A 19242-nucleotide genomic window follows, 5' to 3' on the forward strand; every position below is an offset into this window, starting at 1 on the left:
AGCCAGAGTCAGCCCAGCCCCTCCTTGGCCCTATTGGGAGGCGAGGGCTAGGTGAAAACTAGGCAAGCGCTGGGATCCTGAGCCAAGCCGCATTCGGGCTGAGCTTTGTTCCCCGAGCCCACTTTCCCTTTGCAGAATGCAGCTCCTACAAGCGCGTTTTGGGCCGTGTCGAGCAAGGCCCTACCTGGGGCCCTCCCGGGCTGGCTAAGTGTGGGTTGCTAGGGCCAGGGCACACAGGGCTTCTTCAGGCCACATCAGCCTTCTCCGCGAAGGAGAAGACGTTTGGAGTTGGTTTCCAGCTGCGGAGACCACCAGCCAAGCAGCAGTGCCCACGGAGCCCGAGGCAGCCCAGCCCTCGTTGGCCCTATGGGGAGCCGAGGCCTAGGTGAGAACTAGGCAAGCGCAGGGATCCTGAGCCAAGCCGCATTGGGGCTGAGGTTTGTTCCCCGAGCCCACTTTCCCTTTGCAGAATGCAGCTCCTACAAGCGCGTTTTGGGCCGTTTCGGAGCATGGCCCTACCTGGGGCCCTCCCGAGCTGGCTAGGGGTGGGTTGCTAGGGCCAGTGCACACAGGGCTTCTTCAGGCCACATCAGCCTTCTCCGCAATGGAGAAGACGTTTGGAGTTGGTTTCCAGCTGCGGAGACCACCAGCCAAGCAGCAGTTCCCACGGAGCCCGAGGCATCCCAGCCCCTCCTTGGCCCTATGGGGAGCCGAGGGCTAGGTGAGAACTAGGCAAGCGCTGGGATCCTGAGCCAAGCCGCATTGGGGCTGAGGTTTGTTCCCCGAGCCCAGTTTCCCTTTGCAGAATGCAGCTCCTACAAGCGCGTTTTGGGCCGTTTCGGAGCAAGGCCCTAGGTGGGGCCCTCCCAAGCTGGCTAGGGGTGGGTTGCTAGGGCCACTTCCCACAGGGCTTCTTCAGGTCATATCAGCCTTCTCTGCGAAGGAGAAGACGTTTGGAGTTGGTTTCCAGCTGCGGAGACCACCAGCCAAGCAGCAGTGCCCACGGAGCCCGAGGCAGCCCAGACCGTCCTTGGCCCTAAGGGGAGCCGAGGCCTAGGTGAGAACTAGGCATGCGTTGGGATCCTGAGCCAAGCCGCATTGGGGCTGAGGTTTGTTCCCCGAGCCCAGTTTCCCTTTGCAGAATGTAGCTCCTACAAGCGCGTTTTGGGCTGTTTCGGAGCTAGGCCCTAGGTGGGGCCCTCCCGAGCTGGCTAGGGGTGGGTTGCTAGGGCCAGTGCATACAGGGCTTCTTCAGGCCACATAGGCCTTCTCCGCGAAGGAGAAGACGTTTGGAGTTGGTTTCCAGCTGCGGAGACCACCAGCCAAGCAGCAGTGCCCACGGAGCCCGAGGCAGCCCAGCCCCCCCTTGGCCCTATGGGGAACCTAGATCTAGGTGAGAACTAGGCAAGCGCTGAGATCCTGAGCCAAGCCGCATTGGGGCTGAGGTTTGTTCCCCGAGCCCAGTTTCCCTTTGCAGAATGCAGCTCCTACAAGCGTGTTTTGGGCCGTTTCCAAGCTAGGCCCTAGGTGGGGCCCTCCCGAGCTGGGTAGGGGTGGGTTGTTAGGGCCACTGCACACAGGGCTTCCTCAGGCCACATCAGCCTTCTCCGCGAAGGAGAAGACGTTTGGAGTTGGTTTCCAGCTGCGGAGACCACCAGCCAAGCAGCAGTACCCACGGAGCCAGAGGCAGCCCAGCCCTTCCTTGGCCCTATGGGGAGCCGAGGGCTACGTGAGAACTCTGCAAACGCTGGGATCCTGAGCCAAGCCGCATTGGGGCTGAGGTTTGTTCCCCGAGCCCAGTTTCCCTTTGCAGAATGCAGCTCCTACAAGCGCGTTTTGGGCCGTTTCGGAGCTAGGCCCTAGGTGGGGCCCTCCCGAGCTGGCTAGGGGTGGGTTGCTAGGGCCAGGGCACACAGGGCTTCTTCAGGCCACATCAGCCTTCTCCGCGAAGGAGAGGACGTTTGGAGTTGGTTTCCAGCTGCGGAGACCACCAGCCAAGCAGCAGTGCCCACGGAGCCCGAGGAAGCCCAGACCGTCCCTGGCCCTATGGGGAGCTGAGGCCTAGGTGAGAACTAGGCAGGCGCTGGGATCCTGAGCCAAGCCGCATTGGGGCTGAGGTTTGTTCCCCGAGCCCAGTTTCCCTTTGCAGAATGCAGCTCCAACAAGCGCGTTTTAGGCAGTTTCGAAGCTAGGCCCTAGGTGTGGCCCTCCCGAGCTGGCTAGGGGTGGGTTGCTAGGGCCAGTGCACACAGGGCTTCTTCAGGCCACATCAGCCTTTTCCGCGAAGGAGAAGACGTTTGGAGTTGGTTTCCAGCTGCGGAGACCACCAGCCAAGCAGCAGTGCCCACGGAGCCCGAGGCAGCCCAGACCGTCCTTGGCCCTAAGGGGAGCCGAGGCCTAGGTGAGAACTAGGCATGCGTTGGGATCCTGAGCCAAGCCGCATTGGGGCTGAGGTTTGTTCCCCGAGCCCAGTTTCCCTTTGCAGAATGTAGCTCCTACAAGCGCGTTTTGGGCTGTTTCGGAGCTAGGCCCTAGGTGGGGCCCTCCCGAGCTGGCTAGGGGTGGATTGCTAGGGCCAGTGCATACAGGGCTTCTTCAGGCCACATAGACCTTCTCCGCGAAGGAGAAGACGTTTGGAGTTGGTTTCCAGCTGCGGAGACCACCAGCCAAGCAGCAGTGCCCACGGAGCCCGAGGCAGCCCAGACCGTCCTTGGCCCTAAGGGGAGCCGAGGGCTAGGTGAGAACTAGGCAAGCGCTGGGATCCTGAGCCAAGCCGCATTGGGGCTGAGGTTTGCTCCCCGAGCCCAGTTACCCTTTGCAGAATGCAGCTCCTACAAGCGCGTTTTGGGCCGTTTCCGAGCTAGGCCCTAGGTGGGGCCCTCCCGAGCTGGGTAGGGGTGGGTTGCAAGGGCCAGTACACACAGGGCTTCTTCAGGCCACATAGGCCTTCTCCGCGAAGGAGAAGACGTTTGGAGTTGGTTTCCAGCTGCGGAGACCACCAGCCAAGCAGGAGTGCCCACGGAGCCAGAGTCAGCCCAGCCCCTCCTTGGCCCTCTGGGGAGCAGAGGGCTAGGTGAGAACTAGGCAGGCGCTGGGATCCTGAGCCAAGCCGCATTGGGGCTGAGGTTTGTTCCCCGAGCCCAGTTTCCCTTTGCAGAATGTAGCTCCTACAAGCGCGTTTTGGGCTGTTTCGAAGCTAGGCCCTAGGTGTGGCCCTCCCGAGCTGGCTAGGGGTGGGTTGCTAGGGCCAGTGCACACAGGGCTTCTTCAGGCCACATCAGCCTTTTCCGCGAAGGAGAAGACGTTTGGAGTTGGTTTCCAGCTGCGGAGACCACCAGCCAAGCAGCAGTGCCCACGGAGCCCGAGGCAGCCCAGACCGTCCTTGGCCCTAAGGGGAGCCGAGGCCTAGGTGAGAACTAGGCATGCGTTGGGATCCTGAGCCAAGCCGCATTGGGGCTGAGGTTTGTTCCCCGAGCCCAGTTTCCCTTTGCAGAATGTAGCTCCTACAAGCGCGTTTTGGGCTGTTTCGGAGCTAGGCCCTAGGTGGGGCCCTCCCGAGCTGGCTAGGGGTGGATTGCTAGGGCCAGTGCATACAGGGCTTCTTCAGGCCACATAGGCCTTCTCCGCGAAGGAGAAGACGTTTGGAGTTGGTTTCCAGCTGCGGAGACCACCAGCCAAGCAGCAGTGCCCACGGAGCCCGAGGCAGCCCAGACCGTCCTTGGCCCTAAGGGGAGCCGAGGGCTAGGTGAGAACTAGGCAAGCGCTGGGATCCTGAGCCAAGCCGTATTGGGGCTGAGGTTTGCTCCCCGAGCCCAGTTACCCTTTGCAGAATGCAGCTCCTACAAGCGCGTTTTGGGCCGTTTCCGAGCTAGGCCATAGGTGGGGCCCTCCCGAGCTGGGTAGGGGTGGGTTGCAAGGGCCAGTACACACAGGGCTTCTTCAGGCCACATCATCCTTCTCCGCAAAGGAGAAGAAGTTTGGAGTTGGTTTCCAGCTGCGGAGACCACCAGCCAAGCAGGAGTGCCCACGGAGCCAGAGTCAGCCCAGCCCCTCCTTGGCCCTCTGGGGAGCAGAGGGCTAGGTGAGAACTAGGCAGGCGCTGGGATCCTGAGCCAAGCCGCATTGGGGCTGAGCTTTGTTCCCCGAGCCCACTTTCCCTTTGCAGAATGCAGCTCCTACAAGCGCGTTTTGGGCCGTGTCGAGCAAGGCCCTACCTGGGGCCCTCCCGGGCTGGCTAAGTGTGGGTTGCTAGGGCCAGGGCACACAGGGCTTCTTCAGGCCACATCAGCCTTCTCCGCGAAGGAGAAGACGTTTGGAGTTGGTTTCCAGCTGCGGAGACCACCAGCCAATCAGCAGTGCCCACGGAGCCCGAGGCAGCCCAGCCCTCGTTGGCCCTATGGGGAGCCGAGGCCTAGGTGAGAACTAGGCAAGCGCAGGGATCCTGAGCCAAGCCGCATTGGGGCTGAGGTTTGTTCCCCTAGCCCACTTTCCCTTTGCAGAATGCAGCTCCTACAAGCGCGTTTTGGGCCGTTTCGGAGCATGGCCCTACCTGGGGCCCTCCCGAGCTGGCTAGGGGTGGGTTGCTAGGGCCAGTGCACACAGGGCTTCTTCAGGCCACATCAGCCTTCTCCGCAATGGAGAAGACGTTTGGAGTTGGTTTCCAGCTGCGGAGACCACCAGCCAAGCAGCAGTTCCCACGGAGCCCGAGGCATCCCAGCCCCTCCTTGGCCCTATGGGGAGCCGAGGGCTAGGTGAGAACTAGGCAAGCGCTGGGATCCTGAGCCAAGCCGCATTGGGGCTGAGGTTTGTTCCCCGAGCCCAGTTTCCCTTTGCAGAATGCAGCTCCTACAAGCGCGTTTTGGGCCGTTTCGGAGCTAGGCCCTAGGTGGGGCCCTCCCGAGCTGGCTAGGGGTGGGTTGCTAGGGCCACTTCCCACAGGGCTTCTTCAGGTCATATCAGCCTTCTCTGCGAAGGAGAAGACGTTTGGAGTTGGTTTCCAGCTGCGGAGACCACCAGCCATGCAGCAGTGCCCACGGAGCCCGAGGAAGCCCAGACCGTCCCTGGCCCTATGGGGAACCTAGATCTAGGTGAGAACTAGGCAAGCGCTGAGATCCTGAGCCAAGCCGCATTGGGGCTGAGTTTTGTTCCCCGAGCCCAGTTTCCCTTTGCAGAATGCAGCTCCTACAAGCGTGTTTTGGGCCGTTTCCAAGCTAGGCCCTAGGTGGGGCCCTCCCGAGCTGGGTAGGGGTGGGTTGTTAGGGCCACTGCACACAGGGCTTCCTCAGGCCACATCAGCCTTCTCCGCGAAGGAGAAGACGTTTGGAGTTGGTTTCCAGCTGCGGAGACCACCAGCCAAGCAGGAGTGCCCACGGAGCCCGAGGAAGCCCAGACCGTCCCTGGCCCTATGGGGAGCTGAGGCCTAGGTGAGAACTAGGCAGGCGCTGGGATCCTGAGCCAAGCCGCATTGGGGCTGAGGTTTGTTCCCCGAGCCCAGTTTCCCTTTGCAGAATGCAGCTCCAACAAGCGCGTTTTAGGCAGTTTCGAAGCTAGGCCCTAGGTGTGGCCCTCCCGAGCTGGCTAGGGGTGGGTTCCTAGGGCCAGTGCACACAGGGCTTCTTCAGGCCACATCAGCCTTTTCCGCGAAGGAGAAGACGTTTGGAGTTGGTTTCCAGCTGCGGAGACCACCAGCCAAGCAGCAGTGCCCACGGAGCCCGAGGCAGCCCAGACCGTCCTTGGCCCTAAGGGGAGCCGAGGCCTAGGTGAGAACTAGGCATGCGTTGGGATCCTGAGCCAAGCCGCATTGGGGCTGAGGTTTGTTCCCCGAGCCCAGTTTCCCTTTGCAGAATGTATCTCCTACAAGCGCGTTTTGGGCTGTTTCGGAGCTAGGCCCTAGGTGGGGCCCTCCCGAGCTGGCTAGGGGTGGATTGCTAGGGCCAGTGCATACAGGGCTTCTTCAGGCCACATAGGCCTTCTCCGCGAAGGAGAAGACGTTTGGAGTTGGTTTCCAGCTGCGGAGACCACCAGCCAAGCAGCAGTGCCCACGGAGCCCGAGGCAGCCCAGCCCCCCCTTGGCCCTATGGGGAACCTAGATCTAGGTGAGAACTAGGCAAGCGCTGGGATCCTGAGCCAAGCCGCATTGGGGCTGAGGTTTGTTCCCCGAGCCCAGTTTCCCTTTGCAGAATGCAGCTCCTAGAAGCGCGTTTTGGCCCGTTTCGGAGCTAGGCCCTAGGTGGGGCCCTCCCGAGCTGGCTAGGGGTGGGTTGCTAGGGCCACTTCCCACAGGGCTTCTTCAGGTCATATCAGCCTTCTCCGCGAAGGAGAAGACGTTTGGAGTTGGTTTCCAGCTGCGGAGACCACCAGCCAAGCAGCAGTGCCCACGGAGCCCGAGGCAGCCCAGCCCTCCCTGGCCCTAAGGGGAGCCGAGGCCTAGGTGAGAACTAGGCAAGCGCTGGGATCCTGAGCCAAGCCGCATTGGGGCTGAGGTTTGTTCCCCGAGCCCAGTTTCCCTTTGCAGAATGCAGCTCCTAGAAGCGCGTTTTGGACCGTTTCGGAGCTAGGCCCTAGGTGGGTCCATCCCGAGCTGGCTAGGGGTGGGTTGCTAGGGCCAGTGCACACAGGGCTTCCTCAGCCCACATCAGGCTTCTCCGCGAAGGAGACCACGTTTGGAGTTGGTTTCCAGCTGCGTAGACCACCAGCCAAGCAGCAGTGCCCATGTAGCCAGAGGCAGCCCAGCCCCTCCTTGGCCCTATGGGGATCCTAGGTCTAGGTGAGAACTAGGCAAGCGCTGGGATCCTGAGCCAAGCCGCATTGGGGCTGAGGTTTGTTCCCCGAGCCTAGTTTCCCTTTGCAGAATACAGCTCCTACAAGCGCGTTTTGGGCCGTTTCCGAGCTAGGCCCTAGGTGGGGCCCTCCCGAGCTGGCTAGGGGTGGGTTGCTAGGGAAAGTGCACACAGGGCTTCTTCAGGCCACATCAGCCTTTTCCGCGAAGGAGAAGACGTTTGGAGTTGGTTTCCAGCTGCGGAGACCACCACCCAAGCAGCAGTGCCCACGGAGCCCGAGGAAGCCCAGACCGTCCCTGGCCCTATGGGGAGCTGAGGCCTAGGTGAGAACTAGGCAAGCGCTGGGATCCTGAGCCAAGCCGCATTGGGGCTGAGGTTTGTTCCCCGAGCCCAGTTTCCCTTTGCAGAATGCAGCTCCAACAAGCGCGTTTTAGGCAGTTTCGAAGCTAGGCCCTAGGTGTGGCCCTCCCGAGCTGGCTAGGGGTGGGTTGCTAGGGCCAGTGCACACAGGGCTTCTTCAGGCCACATCAGCCTTTTCCGCGAAGGAGAAGACGTTTGGAGTTGGTTTCCAGCTGCGGAGACCACCAGCCAAGCAGCAGTGCCCACGGAGCCCGAGGCAGCCCAGACCGTCCTTGGCCCTAAGGGGAGCCGAGGCCTAGGTGAGAACTAGGCATGCGTTGGGATCCTGAGCCAAGCCGCATTGGGGCTGAGGTTTGTTCCCCGAGCCCAGTTTCCCTTTACAGAATGTAGCTCCTACAAGCGCGTTTTGGGCTATTTCGGAGCTAGGCCCTAGGTGGGGCCCTCCCGAGCTGGCTAGGGGTGGATTGCTAGGGCCAGTGCATACAGGGCTTCTTCAGGCCACATAGGCCTTCTCCGCGAAGGAGAAGACGTTTGGAGTTGGTTTCCAGCTGCGGAGACCACCAGCCAAGCAGCAGTGCCCACGGAACCCGAGGCAGCCCAGCCCCCCCTTGGCCCTATGGGGAACCTAGATCTAGGTGAGAACTAGGCAAGCGCTGGGATCCTGAGCCAAGCCGCATTGGGGCTGAGGTTTGTTCCCCGAGCCCAGTTTCCCTTTGCAGAATGCAGCTCCTACAAGCGCGTTTTGGGCCGTTTCGGAGCTAGGCCCTAGGTGGGGCCCTCCCGAGCTGGCTAGGGGTGGGTTGCTAGGGCCACTTCCCACAGGGCTTCTTCAGGTCATATCAGCCTTCTCCGCGAAGGAGAAGACGTTTGGAGTTGGTTTCCAGCTGCGGAGACCACCAGCCAAGCAGCAGTGCCCACGGAGCCCGCGGCAGCCCAGCCCTCCCTGGCCCTAAGGGGAGCCGAGGCCTAGGTGAGAACTAGGCAAGCGCTGGGATCCTGAGCCAAGCCGCATTGGGGCTGAGGTTTGTTCCCCGAGCCCAGTTTCCCTTTGCAGAATGCAGCTCCTAGAAGCGCGTTTTGGACCGTTTCGGAGCTAGGCCCTAGGTGGGTCCATCCCGAGCTGGCTAGGGGTGGGTTGCTAGGGCCAGTGCACACAGGGCTTCCTCAGCCCACATCAGGCTTCTCCGCGAAGGAGACCACGTTTGGAGTTGGTTTCCAGCTGCGTAGACCACCAGCCAAGCAGCAGTGCCCATGTAGCCAGAGGCAGCCCAGCCCCTCCTTGGCCCTATGGGGATCCTAGTTCTAGGTGAGAACTAGGCAAGCGCTGGGATCCTGAGCCAAGCCGCATTGGGGCTGAGGTTTGTTCCCCGAGCCTAGTTTCCCTTTGCAGAATACAGCTCCTACAAGCGCGTTTTGGGCCGTTTCCGAGCTAGGCCATAGGTGGGGCCCTCCCCAGCTGGCTAGGGGTGGGTTGCTAGGGAAAGTGCACACAGGGCTTCTTCAGGCCACATCAGCCTTTTCCGCGAAGGAGAAGACGTTTGGAGTTGGTTTCCAGCTGCGGAGACCACCACCCAAGCAGCAGTGCCCACGGAGCCCGAGGCAGCCCAGACCGTCCTTGGCCCTAAGGGGAGCCGAGGCCTAGGTGAGAACTAGGCATGCGTTGGGATCCTGAGCCAAGCCGCATTGGGGCTGAGGTTTGTTCCCCGAGCCCAGTTTCCCTTTGCAGAATGTAGCTCCTACAAGCGCGTTTTGGGCTGTTTCGGAGCTAGGCCCTAGGTGGGGCCCTCCCGAGCTGGTTAGGGGTGGGTTGCTAGGGCCAGTGCATACAGGGCTTCTTCAGGCCACATAGGCCTTCTCCGCGAAGGAGAAGACGTTTGGAGTTGGTTTCCAGCTGCGGAGACCACCAGCCAAGCAGCAGTGCCCACGGAGCCCGAGGCAGCCCAGCCCCCCCTTGGCCCTATGGGGAACCTAGATCTAGGTGAGAACTAGGCAAGCGCTGAGATCCTGAGCCAAGCCGCATTGGGGCTGAGGTTTGTTCCCCGAGCCCAGTTTCCCTTTGCAGAATGCAGCTCCTACAAGCGTGTTTTGGGCCGTTTCGGAGCTAGGCCCTAGGTGGGGCCCTCCCGAGCTGGGTAGGGGTGGGTTGTTAGGGCCACTGCACACAGGGCTTCCTCAGGCCACATCAGCCTTCTCCGCGAAGGAGAAGACGTTTGGAGTTGGTTTCCAGCTGCGGAGACCACCAGCCAAGCAGCAGTACCCACGGAGCCAGAGGCAGCCCAGCCCTTCCTTGGCCCTATGGGGAGCCGATGGCTACGTGAGAACTCGGCAAGCGCTGGGATCCTGAGCCAAGCCGCATTGGGGCTGAGGTTTGTTCCCCGAGCCCAGTTTCCCTTTGCAGAATGCAGCTCCTACAAGCGCGTTTTGGGCCGTTTCGGAGCTAGGCCCTAGGTGGGGCCCTCCCGAGCTGGCTAGGGGTGGGTTGCTAGGGCCAGGGCACACAGGGCTTCTTCAGGCCACATCAGCCTTCTCCGCGAAGGAGAAGACGTTTGGAGTTGGTTTCCAGCTGCGGAGACCACCAGCCAAGCAGCAGTGCCCACGGAGCCCGAGGAAGCCCAGACCTTCCCTAGCCCTATGGGGAGCCGAGGCCTAGGTGAGAACTAGGCAAGCGCTGGGATCCTGAGCCAAGCCGCATTGGGGCTGAGGTTTGTTCCCCGAGCCCAGTTTCCCTTTGCAGAATGCAGCTCCAACAAGCGCGTTTTAGGCAGTTTCGAAGCTAGGCCCTAGGTGTGGCCCTCCCGAGCTGGCTAGGGGTGGGTTGCTAGGGCCAGTGCACACAGGGCTTCTTCAGGCCACATCAGCCTTCTCTGCGAAGGAGAAGAGGTTTGGAGTTGGTTTCCAGCTGCGGAGACCACCAGCCAAGCAGCAGTGCCCACGGAGCCGGAGGCAGCCCAGCCCCTCCTTGGCCCTTAGGGGAGCCGAGGCCTAGGTGAGAACTAGGCAAGCGCTGGGATCCTGAGCCAAGCCGCATTGGGGCTGAGGTTTGTTCCCCGAGCCCACTTTCCCTTTGCAGAATGTAGCTCCTACAAGCGCGTTTTGGGCCGTTTCGGAGCAAGGCCCTACCTGGGGCCCTCCCGAGCTGGCTAGGGGTGGGTTGCTAGGGCCAGTGCACACAGGGCTTCTTCAGGCCACATCAGCCTTCTCCGCGAAGGAGAAGACGTTTGGAGTTGGTTTCCAGCTGCGGAGACCACCAGCCAAGCAGCAGTTCCCACGGAGCCCGAGGCATCCCAGCCCCTCCTTGGCCCTATGGGGAGCCGAGGGCTAGGTGAGAACTAGGCAAGCGCTGGAATCCTGAGCCAAGCCGCATTGGGGCTGAGGTTTGTTCCCCGAGCCCAGTTTCCCTTTGCAGAATGCAGCTCCTACAAGCGCGTTTTGGGCCGTTTCGGAGCTAGGCCCTAGGTGGGGCCCTCCCGAGCTGGCTAGGGGTGGGTTGCTAGGGCCACTTCCCACAGGGCTTCTTCAGGTCATATCAGCCTTCTCCGCGAAGGAGAAGACGTTTGGAGTTGGTTTCCAGCTGCGGAGACCACCAGCCAAGCAGCAGTGCCCACGGAGCCCGCGGCAGCCCAGCCCTCCCTGGCCCTAAGGGGAGCCGAGGCCTAGGTGAGAACTAGGCAAGCGCTGGGATCCTGAGCCAAGCCGCATTGGGGCTGAGGTTTGTTCCCCGAGCCCAGTTTCCCTTTGCAGAATGCAGCTCCTAGAAGCGCGTTTTGGACCGTTTCGGAGCTAGGCCCTAGGTGGGTCCATCCCGAGCTGGCTAGGGGTGGGTTGCTAGGGCCAGTGCACACAGGGCTTCCTCAGCCCACATCAGGCTTCTCCGCGAAGGAGACCACGTTTGGAGTTGGTTTCCAGCTGCGTAGACCTCCAGCCAAGCAGCAGTGCCCATGTAGCCAGAGGCAGCCCAGCCCCTCCTTGGCCCTATGGGGATCCTAGGTCTAGGTGAGAACTAGGCAAGCGCTGGGATCCTGAGCCAAGCCGCATTGGGGCTGAGGTTTGTTCCTCGAGCCCAGTTTCCCTTTGCAGAATACAGCTACTACAAGCGCGTTTTGGGCCGTTTCCGAGCTAGGCCCTAGGTGGGGCCCTCCCGAGCTGGCTAGGGGTGGGTTGCTAGGGAAAGTGCACACAGGGCTTCTTCAGGCCACATCAGCCTTTTCCGCGAAGGAGAAGACGTTTGGAGTTGGTTTCCAGCTGCGGAGACCACCAGCCAAGCAGCAGTGCCCACGGAGCCCGAGGCAGCACAGACCGTCCTTGGCCCTAAGGGGAGCCGAGGCCTAGGTGAGAACTAGGCATGCGTTGGGATCCTGAGCCAAGCCGCATTGGGGCTGAGGTTTGTTCCCCGAGCCCAGTTTCCCTTTGCAGAATGTAGCTCCTACAAGCGCGTTTTGGGCTGTTTCGGAGCTAGGCCCTAGGTGGGGCCCTCCCGAGCTGGCTAGGGGTGGATTGCTAGGGCCAGTGCATACAGGGCTTCTTCAGGCCACATCACCCTTCTCCGCGAAGGAGAAGACGTTTGGAGTTGGTTTCCAGCTGCGGAGACCACCAGCCAAGCAGCAGTGCCCACGGAGCCCGAGGCAGCCCAGCCCCCCCTTGGCCCTATGGGGAACCTAGATCTAGGTGAGAACTAGGCAAGCGCTGAGATCCTGAGCCAAGCCCCATTGGGGCTGAGGTTTGTTCCCCGAGCCCAGTTTCCCTTTGCAGAATGCAGCTCCTACAAGCGTGTTTTGGGCCGTTTCCAAGCTAGGCCCTAGGTGGGGCCCTCCCGAGCTGGGTAGGGGTGGGTTGTTAGGGCCACTGCACACAGGGATTCCTCAGGCCACATCAGCCTTCTCCGCGAAGGAGAAGATGTTTGGAGTTGGTTTCCAGCTGCGGAGACCACCAGCCAAGCAACAGTACCCACGGAGCCAGAGGCAGCCCAGCCCTTCCTTGGCCCTATGGGGAGCCGAGGGCTACGTGCGAACTCGGCAAGCGCTGGGATCCTGAGCCAAGCCGCATTGGGGCTGAGGTTTGTTCCCCGAGCCCAGTTTCCCTTTGCAGAATGCAGCTCCAACAAGCGCGTTTTAGGCAGTTTCGAAGCTAGGCCCTAGGTGTGGCCCTCCCGAGCTGGCTAGGGGTGGGTTGCTAGGGCCAGTGCACACAGGGCTTCTTCAGGCCACATCAGCCTTCTCTGCGAAGGAGAAGAGGTTTGGAGTTGGTTTCCAGCTGCGGAGACCACCAGCCAAGCAGCACTGCCCACGGAGCCGGAGGCAGCCCAGCCCCTCCTTGGCCCTTAGGGGAGCCGAGGCCTAGGTGAGAACTAGGCAAGCGCTGGGATCCTGAGCCAAGCCGCATTGGGGCTGAGGTTTGTTCCCCGAGCCCACTTTCCCTTTGCAGAATGTAGCTCCTACAAGCACGTTTTGGGCCGTTTCAGAGCTCGGCCCTAGGTGGGGCCCTCCCGAGCTGGCTATGGGTGGGTTGCTAGGGCCAGTTCACACAGGGCTTCTTCAGGTCACATCAGCCTTCTCCGCGAAAGAGAAGACGTTTGGAGTTGGTTTCCAGCTGCGGAGACCACCAGCCAAGCAGCAGTGCCCACGGAGCCCGAGGCAGCCCAGCCATTCCTTGGCCCTATGGGGAGCCGAGGGCTAGGTGAGAAGTAGGAAAACACTGGGATCCTGAGCCAAGCCGCATTGGGGCTGAGGTTTGTTCCCTGTGCCCAATTCCCCTTTGCAGAATGCAGCTCCTACAAGCGCGTTTTGGGCCGTTTCGGAGCAAGGCCCTAGGTGTGGCCCTCCCGAGCTGGCTAGGGGTGGGTTGCTAGGGCCAGTGCACACAGGGCATCTTCAGGCCACATCAGCCTTCTCCGCGAAGGAGAAGACGTTTGGAGTTGGTTTCCAGCTGCGGAGACCACCAGCCAAGCAGCAGTTCCCACGGAGCCCGAGGCATCCCAGCCCCTCCTTGGCCCTATGGGGAGCCGAGGGCTAGGTGAGAAGTAGGCAAGCGCTGGGATCCTGAGCCAAGCCGCATTGGGGCTGAGGTTTGTTCCCCGAGCCCAGTTTCCCTTTGCAGAATGCAGCTCCTACAAGAGCGTTTTGGGCCGTTTCGGAGCTAGGCCCTAGGTGGGGCCCTCCCGAGCTGGCTAGGGGTGGGTTGCTAGGGCCACTTCCCACAGGGCTTCTTCAGGTCATATCAGCCTTCTCCGCGAAGGAGAAGACGTTTGGAGTTGGTTTCCAGCTGCGGAGACCACCAGCCAAGCAGCAGTGCCCACGGAGCCCGCGGCAGCCCAGCCCTCCCTGGCCCTAAGGGGAGCCGAGGCCTAGGTGAGAACTAGGCAAGCGCTGGGATCCTGAGCCAAGCCGCATTGGGGCTGAGGTTTGTTCCCCGAGCCCACTTTCCCTTTGCAGAATGCAGCTCCTAGAAGCGCGTTTTGGACCGTTTCGGAGCTAGGCCCTAGGTGGGTCCATCCCGAGCTGGCTAGGGGTGGGTTGCTAGGGCCAGTGCACACAGGGCTTCCTCAGCCCACATCAGGCTTCTCCGCGAAGGAGACCACGTTTGGAGTTGGTTTCCAGCTGCGTAGACCACCAGCCAAGCAGCAGTGCCCATGTAGCCAGAGGCAGCCCAGCCCCTCCTTGGCCCTATGGGGATCCTAGGTCTAGGTGAGAACTAGGCAAGCGCTGGGATCCTGAGCCAAGCCGCATTGGGGCTGAGGTTTGTTCCCCGAGCCTAGTTTCCCTTTGCAGAATGCAGCTCCTACAAGCGCGTTTTGGGCCGTTTCGGAGCAAGGCCCTAGGTGTGGCCCTCCCGAGCTGGCTAGGGGTGGGTTGCTAGGGCCAGTGCACACAGGGCATCTTCAGGCCACATCAGCCTTCTCCGCGAAGGAGAAGACGTTTGGAGTTGGTTTCCAGCTGCGGAGACCACCAGCCAAGCAGCAGTTCCCACGGAGCCCGAGGCATCCCAGCCCCTCCTTGGCCCTATGGGGAGCCGAGGGCTAGGTGAGAACTAGGCAAGCGCTGGGATCCTGAGCCAAGCCGCATTGGGGCTGAGGTTTGTTCCCCGAGCCCAGTTTCCCTTTGCAGAATGCAGCTCCTACAAGAGCGTTTTGGGCCGTTTCGGAGCTAGGCCCTAGGTGGGGCCCTCCCGAGCTGGCTAGGGGTGGGTTGCTAGGGCCACTTCCCACAGGGCTTCTTCAGGTCATATCAGCCTTCTCCGCGAAGGAGAAGACGTTTGGAGTTGGTTTCCAGCTGCGGAGACCACCAGCCAAGCAGCAGTGCCCACGGAGCCCGCGGCAGCCCAGCCCTCCCTGGCCCTAAGGGGAGCCGAGGCCTAGGTGAGAACTAGGCAAGCGCTGGGATCCTGAGCCAAGCCGCATTGGGGCTGAGGTTTGTTCCCCGAGCCCAGTTTCCCTTTGCAGAATGCAGCTCCTAGAAGCGCGTTTTGGACCGTTTCGGAGCTAGGCCCTAGGTGGGTCCATCCCGAGCTGGCTAGGGGTGGGTTGCTAGGGCCAGTGCACACAGGGCTTCCTCAGCCCACATCAGGCTTCTCCGCGAAGGAGACCACGTTTGGAGTTGGTTTCCAGCTGCGTAGACCACCAGCCAAGCAGCAGTGCCCATGTAGCCAGAGGCAGCCCAGCCCCTCCTTGGCCCTATGGGGATCCTAGGTCTAGGTGAGAACTAGGCAAGCGCTGGGATCCTGAGCCAAGCCGCATTGGGGCTGAGGTTTGTTCCCCGAGCCTAGTTTCCCTTTGCAGAATACAGCTCCTACAAGCGCGTTTTGGGCCGTTTCCGAGCTAGGCCCTAGGTGGGGCCCTCCCGAGCTGGCTAGGGGTGGGTTGCTAGGGAAAGTGCACACAGGGCTTCTTCAGGCCACATCAGCCTTTTCCGCGAAGGAGAAGACGTTTGGAGTTGGTTTCCAGCTGCGGAGACCACCACCCAAGCAGCAGTGCCCACGGAGCCCGAGGAAGCCCAGACCGTCCCTGGCCCTATGGGGAGCTGAGGCCTAGGTGAGAACTAGGCAAGCGCTGGGATCCTGAGCCAAGCCGCATTGGGGCTGAGGTTTGTTCCCCGAGCCCAGTTTCCCTTTGCAGAATGCAGCTCCAACAAGCGCGTTTTAGGCAGTTTCGAAGCTAGGCCCTAGGTGTGGCCCTCCCGAGCTGGCTAGGGGTGGGTTGCTAGGGCCAGTGCACACAGGGCTTCTTCAGGCCACATCAGCCTTTTCCGCGAAGGAGAAGACGTTTGGAGTTGGTTTCCAGCTGCGGAGACCACCAGCCAAGCAGCAGTGCCCACGGAGCCCGAGGCAGCCCAGACCGTCCTTGGCCCTAAGGGGAGCCGAGGCCTAGGTGAGAACTAGGCATGCGTTGGGATCCTGAGCCAAGCCGCATTGGGGCTGAGGTTTGTTCCCCGAGCCCAGTTTCCCTTTACAGAATGTAGCTCCTACAAGCGCGTTTTGGGCTATTTCGGAGCTAGGCCCTAGGTGGGGCCCTCCCGAGCTGGCTAGGGGTGGATTGCTAGGGCCAGTGCATACAGGGCTTCTTCAGGCCACATAGGCCTTCTCCGCGAAGGAGAAGACGTTTGGAGTTGGTTTCCAGCTGCGGAGACCACCAGCCAAGCAGCAGTGCCCACGGAACCCGAGGCAGCCCAGCCCCCCCTTGGCCCTATGGGGAACCTAGATCTAGGTGAGAACTAGGCAAGCGCTGGGATCCTGAGCCAAGCCGCATTGGGGCTGAGGTTTGTTCCCCGAGCCCAGTTTCCCTTTGCAGAATGCAGCTCCTACAAGCGCGTTTTGGGCCGTTTCGGAGCTAGGCCCTAGGTGGGGCCCTCCCGAGCTGGCTAGGGGTGGGTTGCTAGGGCCACTTCCCACAGGGCTTCTTCAGGTCATATCAGCCTTCTCCGCGAAGGAGAAGACGTTTGGAGTTGGTTTCCAGCTGCGGAGACCACCAGCCAAGCAGCAGTGCCCACGGAGCCCGCGGCAGCCCAGCCCTCCCTGGCCCTAAGGGGAGCCGAGGCCTAGGTGAGAACTAGGCAAGCGCTGGGATCCTGAGCCAAGCCGCATTGGGGCTGAGGTTTGTTCCCCGAGCCCAGTTTCCCTTTGCAGAATGCAGCTCCTAGAAGCGCGTTTTGGACCGTTTCGGAGCTAGGCCCTAGGTGGGTCCATCCCGAGCTGGCTAGGGGTGGGTTGCTAGGGCCAGTGCACACAGGGCTTCCTCAGCCCACATCAGGCTTCTCCGCGAAGGAGACCACGTTTGGAGTTGGTTTCCAGCTGCGTAGACCACCAGCCAAGCAGCAGTGCCCATGTAGCCAGAGGCAGCCCAGCCCCTCCTTGGCCCTATGGGGATCCTAGTTCTAGGTGAGAACTAGGCAAGCGCTGGGATCCTGAGCCAAGCCGCATTGGGGCTGAGGTTTGTTCCCCGAGCCTAGTTTCCCTTTGCAGAATACAGCTCCTACAAGCGCGTTTTGGGCCGTTTCCGAGCTAGGCCATAGGTGGGGCCCTCCCCAGCTGGCTAGGGGTGGGTTGCTAGGGAAAGTGCACACAGGGCTTCTTCAGGCCACATCAGCCTTTTCCGCGAAGGAGAAGACGTTTGGAGTTGGTTTCCAGCTGCGGAGACCACCACCCAAGCAGCAGTGCCCACGGAGCCCGAGGCAGCCCAGACCGTCCTTGGCCCTAAGGGGAGCCGAGGCCTAGGTGAGAACTAGGCATGCGTTGGGATCCTGAGCCAAGCCGCATTGGGGCTGAGGTTTGTTCCCCGAGCCCAGTTTCCCTTTGCAGAATGTAGCTCCTACAAGCGCGTTTTGGGCTGTTTCGGAGCTAGGCCCTAGGTGGGGCCCTCCCGAGCTGGTTAGGGGTGGGTTGCTAGGGCCAGTGCATACAGGGCTTCTTCAGGCCACATAGGCCTTCTCCGCGAAGGAGAAGACGTTTGGAGTTGGTTTCCAGCTGCGGAGACCACCAGCCAAGCAGCAGTGCCCACGGAGCCCGAGGCAGCCCAGCCCCCCCTTGGCCCTATGGGGAACCTAGATCTAGGTGAGAACTAGGCAAGCGCTGAGATCCTGAGCCAAGCCGCATTGGGGCTGAGGTTTGTTCCCCGAGCCCAGTTTCCCTTTGCAGAATGCAGCTCCTACAAGCGTGTTTTGGGCCGTTTCGGAGCTAGGCCCTAGGTGGGGCCCTCCCGAGCTGGGTAGGGGTGGGTTGTTAGGGCCACTGCACACAGGGCTTCCTCAGGCCACATCAGCCTTCTCCGCGAAGGAGAAGACGTTTGGAGTTGGTTTCCAGCTGCGGAGACCACCAGCCAAGCAGCAGTACCCACGGAGCCAGAGGCAGCCCAGCCCTTCCTTGGCCCTATGGGGAGCCGATGGCTACGTGAGAACTCGGCAAGCGCTGGGATCCTGAGCCAAGCCGCATTGGGGCTGAGGTTTGTTCCCCGAGCCCAGTTTCCCTTTGCAGAATGCAGCTCCTACAAGCGCGTTTTGGGCCGTTTCGGAGCTAGGCCCTAGGTGGGGCCCTCCCGAGCTGGCTAGGGGTGGGTTGCTAGGGCCAGGGCACACAGGGCTTCTTCAGGCCACATCAGCCTTCTCCGCGAAGGAGAAGACGTTTGGAGTTGGTTTCCAGCTGCGGAGACCACCAGCCAAGCAGCAGTGCCCACGGAGCCCGAGGAAGCCCAGACCTTCCCTAGCCCTATGGGGAGCCGAGGCCTAGGTGAGAACTAGGCAAGCGCTGGGATCCTGAGCCAAGCCGCATTGGGGCTGAGGTTTGTTCCCCGAGCCCAGTTTCCCTTTGCAGAATGCAGCTCCAACAAGCGCGTTTTAGGCAGTTTCGAAGCTAGGCCCTAGGTGTGGCCCTCCCGAGCTGGCTAGGGGTGGGTTGCTAGGGCCAGTGCACACAGGGCTTCTTCAGGCCACATCAGCCTTCTCTGCGAAGGAGAAGAGGTTTGGAGTTGGTTTCTAGCTGCGGAGACCACCAGCCAAGCAGCACTGCCCACGGAGCCGGAGGCAGCCCAGCCCCTCCTTGGCCCTTAGGGGAGCCGAGGCCTAGGTGAGAACTAGGCAAGCGCTGGGATCCTGAGCCAAGCCGCATTGGGGCTGAGGTTTGTTCCCCGAGCCCACTTTCCCTTTGCAGAATGCAGCTCCTACAAGCGCGTTTTGGGCCGTTTCGGAGCAAGGCCCTACCTGGGGCCCTCCCGAGCTGGCTAGGGGTGGGTTGCTAGGGCCAGTGCACACAGGGCTTCTTCAGGCCACATCAGCCTTCTCCGCGAAGGAGAAGACGTTTGGAGTTGGTTTCCAGCTGCGGAGACCACCAGCCAAGCAGCAGTTCCCACGGAGCCCGAGGCATCCCAGCCCCTCCATGGCCCTATGGGGAGCCGAGGGCTAGGTGAGAACTAGGCAAGCGCTGGAATCCTGAGCCAAGCCGCATTGGGGCTGAGGTTTGTTCCCCGAGCCCAGTTTCCCTTTGCAGAATGCAGCTCCTACAAGCGCGTTTTGGGCCGTTTCGGAGCTAGGACCAAGGTGGGGCCCTCCCGAGCTGGCTAGGGGTGGGTTGCTAGGGCCACTTCCCACAGGGCTTCTTCAGGTCATATCAGCCTTCTCCGCGAAGGAGAAGACGTTTGGAGTTGGTTTCCAGCTGCGGAGACCACCAGCCAAGCAGCAGTGCCCACGGAGCCCGCGGCAGCCCAGCCCTCCCTGGCCCTAAGGGGAGCCGAGGCCTAGGTGAGAACTAGGCAAGCGCTGGGATCCTGAGCCAAGCCGCATTGGGGCTGAGGTTTGTTCCCCGAGCCCAGTTTCCCTTTGCAGAATGCAGCTCCTAGAAGCGCGTTTTGGACCGTTTCGGAGCTAGGCCCTAGGTGGGTCCATCCCGAGCTGGCTAGGGGTGGGTTGCTAGGGCCAGTGCACACAGGGCTTCCTCAGCCCACATCAGGCTTCTCCGCGAAGGAGACCACGTTTGGAGTTGGTTTCCAGCTGCGTAGACCTCCAGCCAAGCAGCAGTGCCCATGTAGCCAGAGGCAGCCCAGCCCCTCCTTGGCCCTATGGGGATCCTAGGTCTAGGTGAGAACTAGGCAAGCGCTGGGATCCTGAGCCAAGCCGCATTGGGGCTG

This window comes from Sus scrofa, chromosome 3 (assembly GCF_054392235.1).
Source record: "Sus scrofa isolate SSC_HxYL_T2T_F1_AM1 chromosome 3, Sscrofa_HxYL_maternal_Yorkshire_Landrace_v2.0, whole genome shotgun sequence".
NCBI classification, from domain to species: Eukaryota; Metazoa; Chordata; class Mammalia; order Artiodactyla; family Suidae; genus Sus; species Sus scrofa.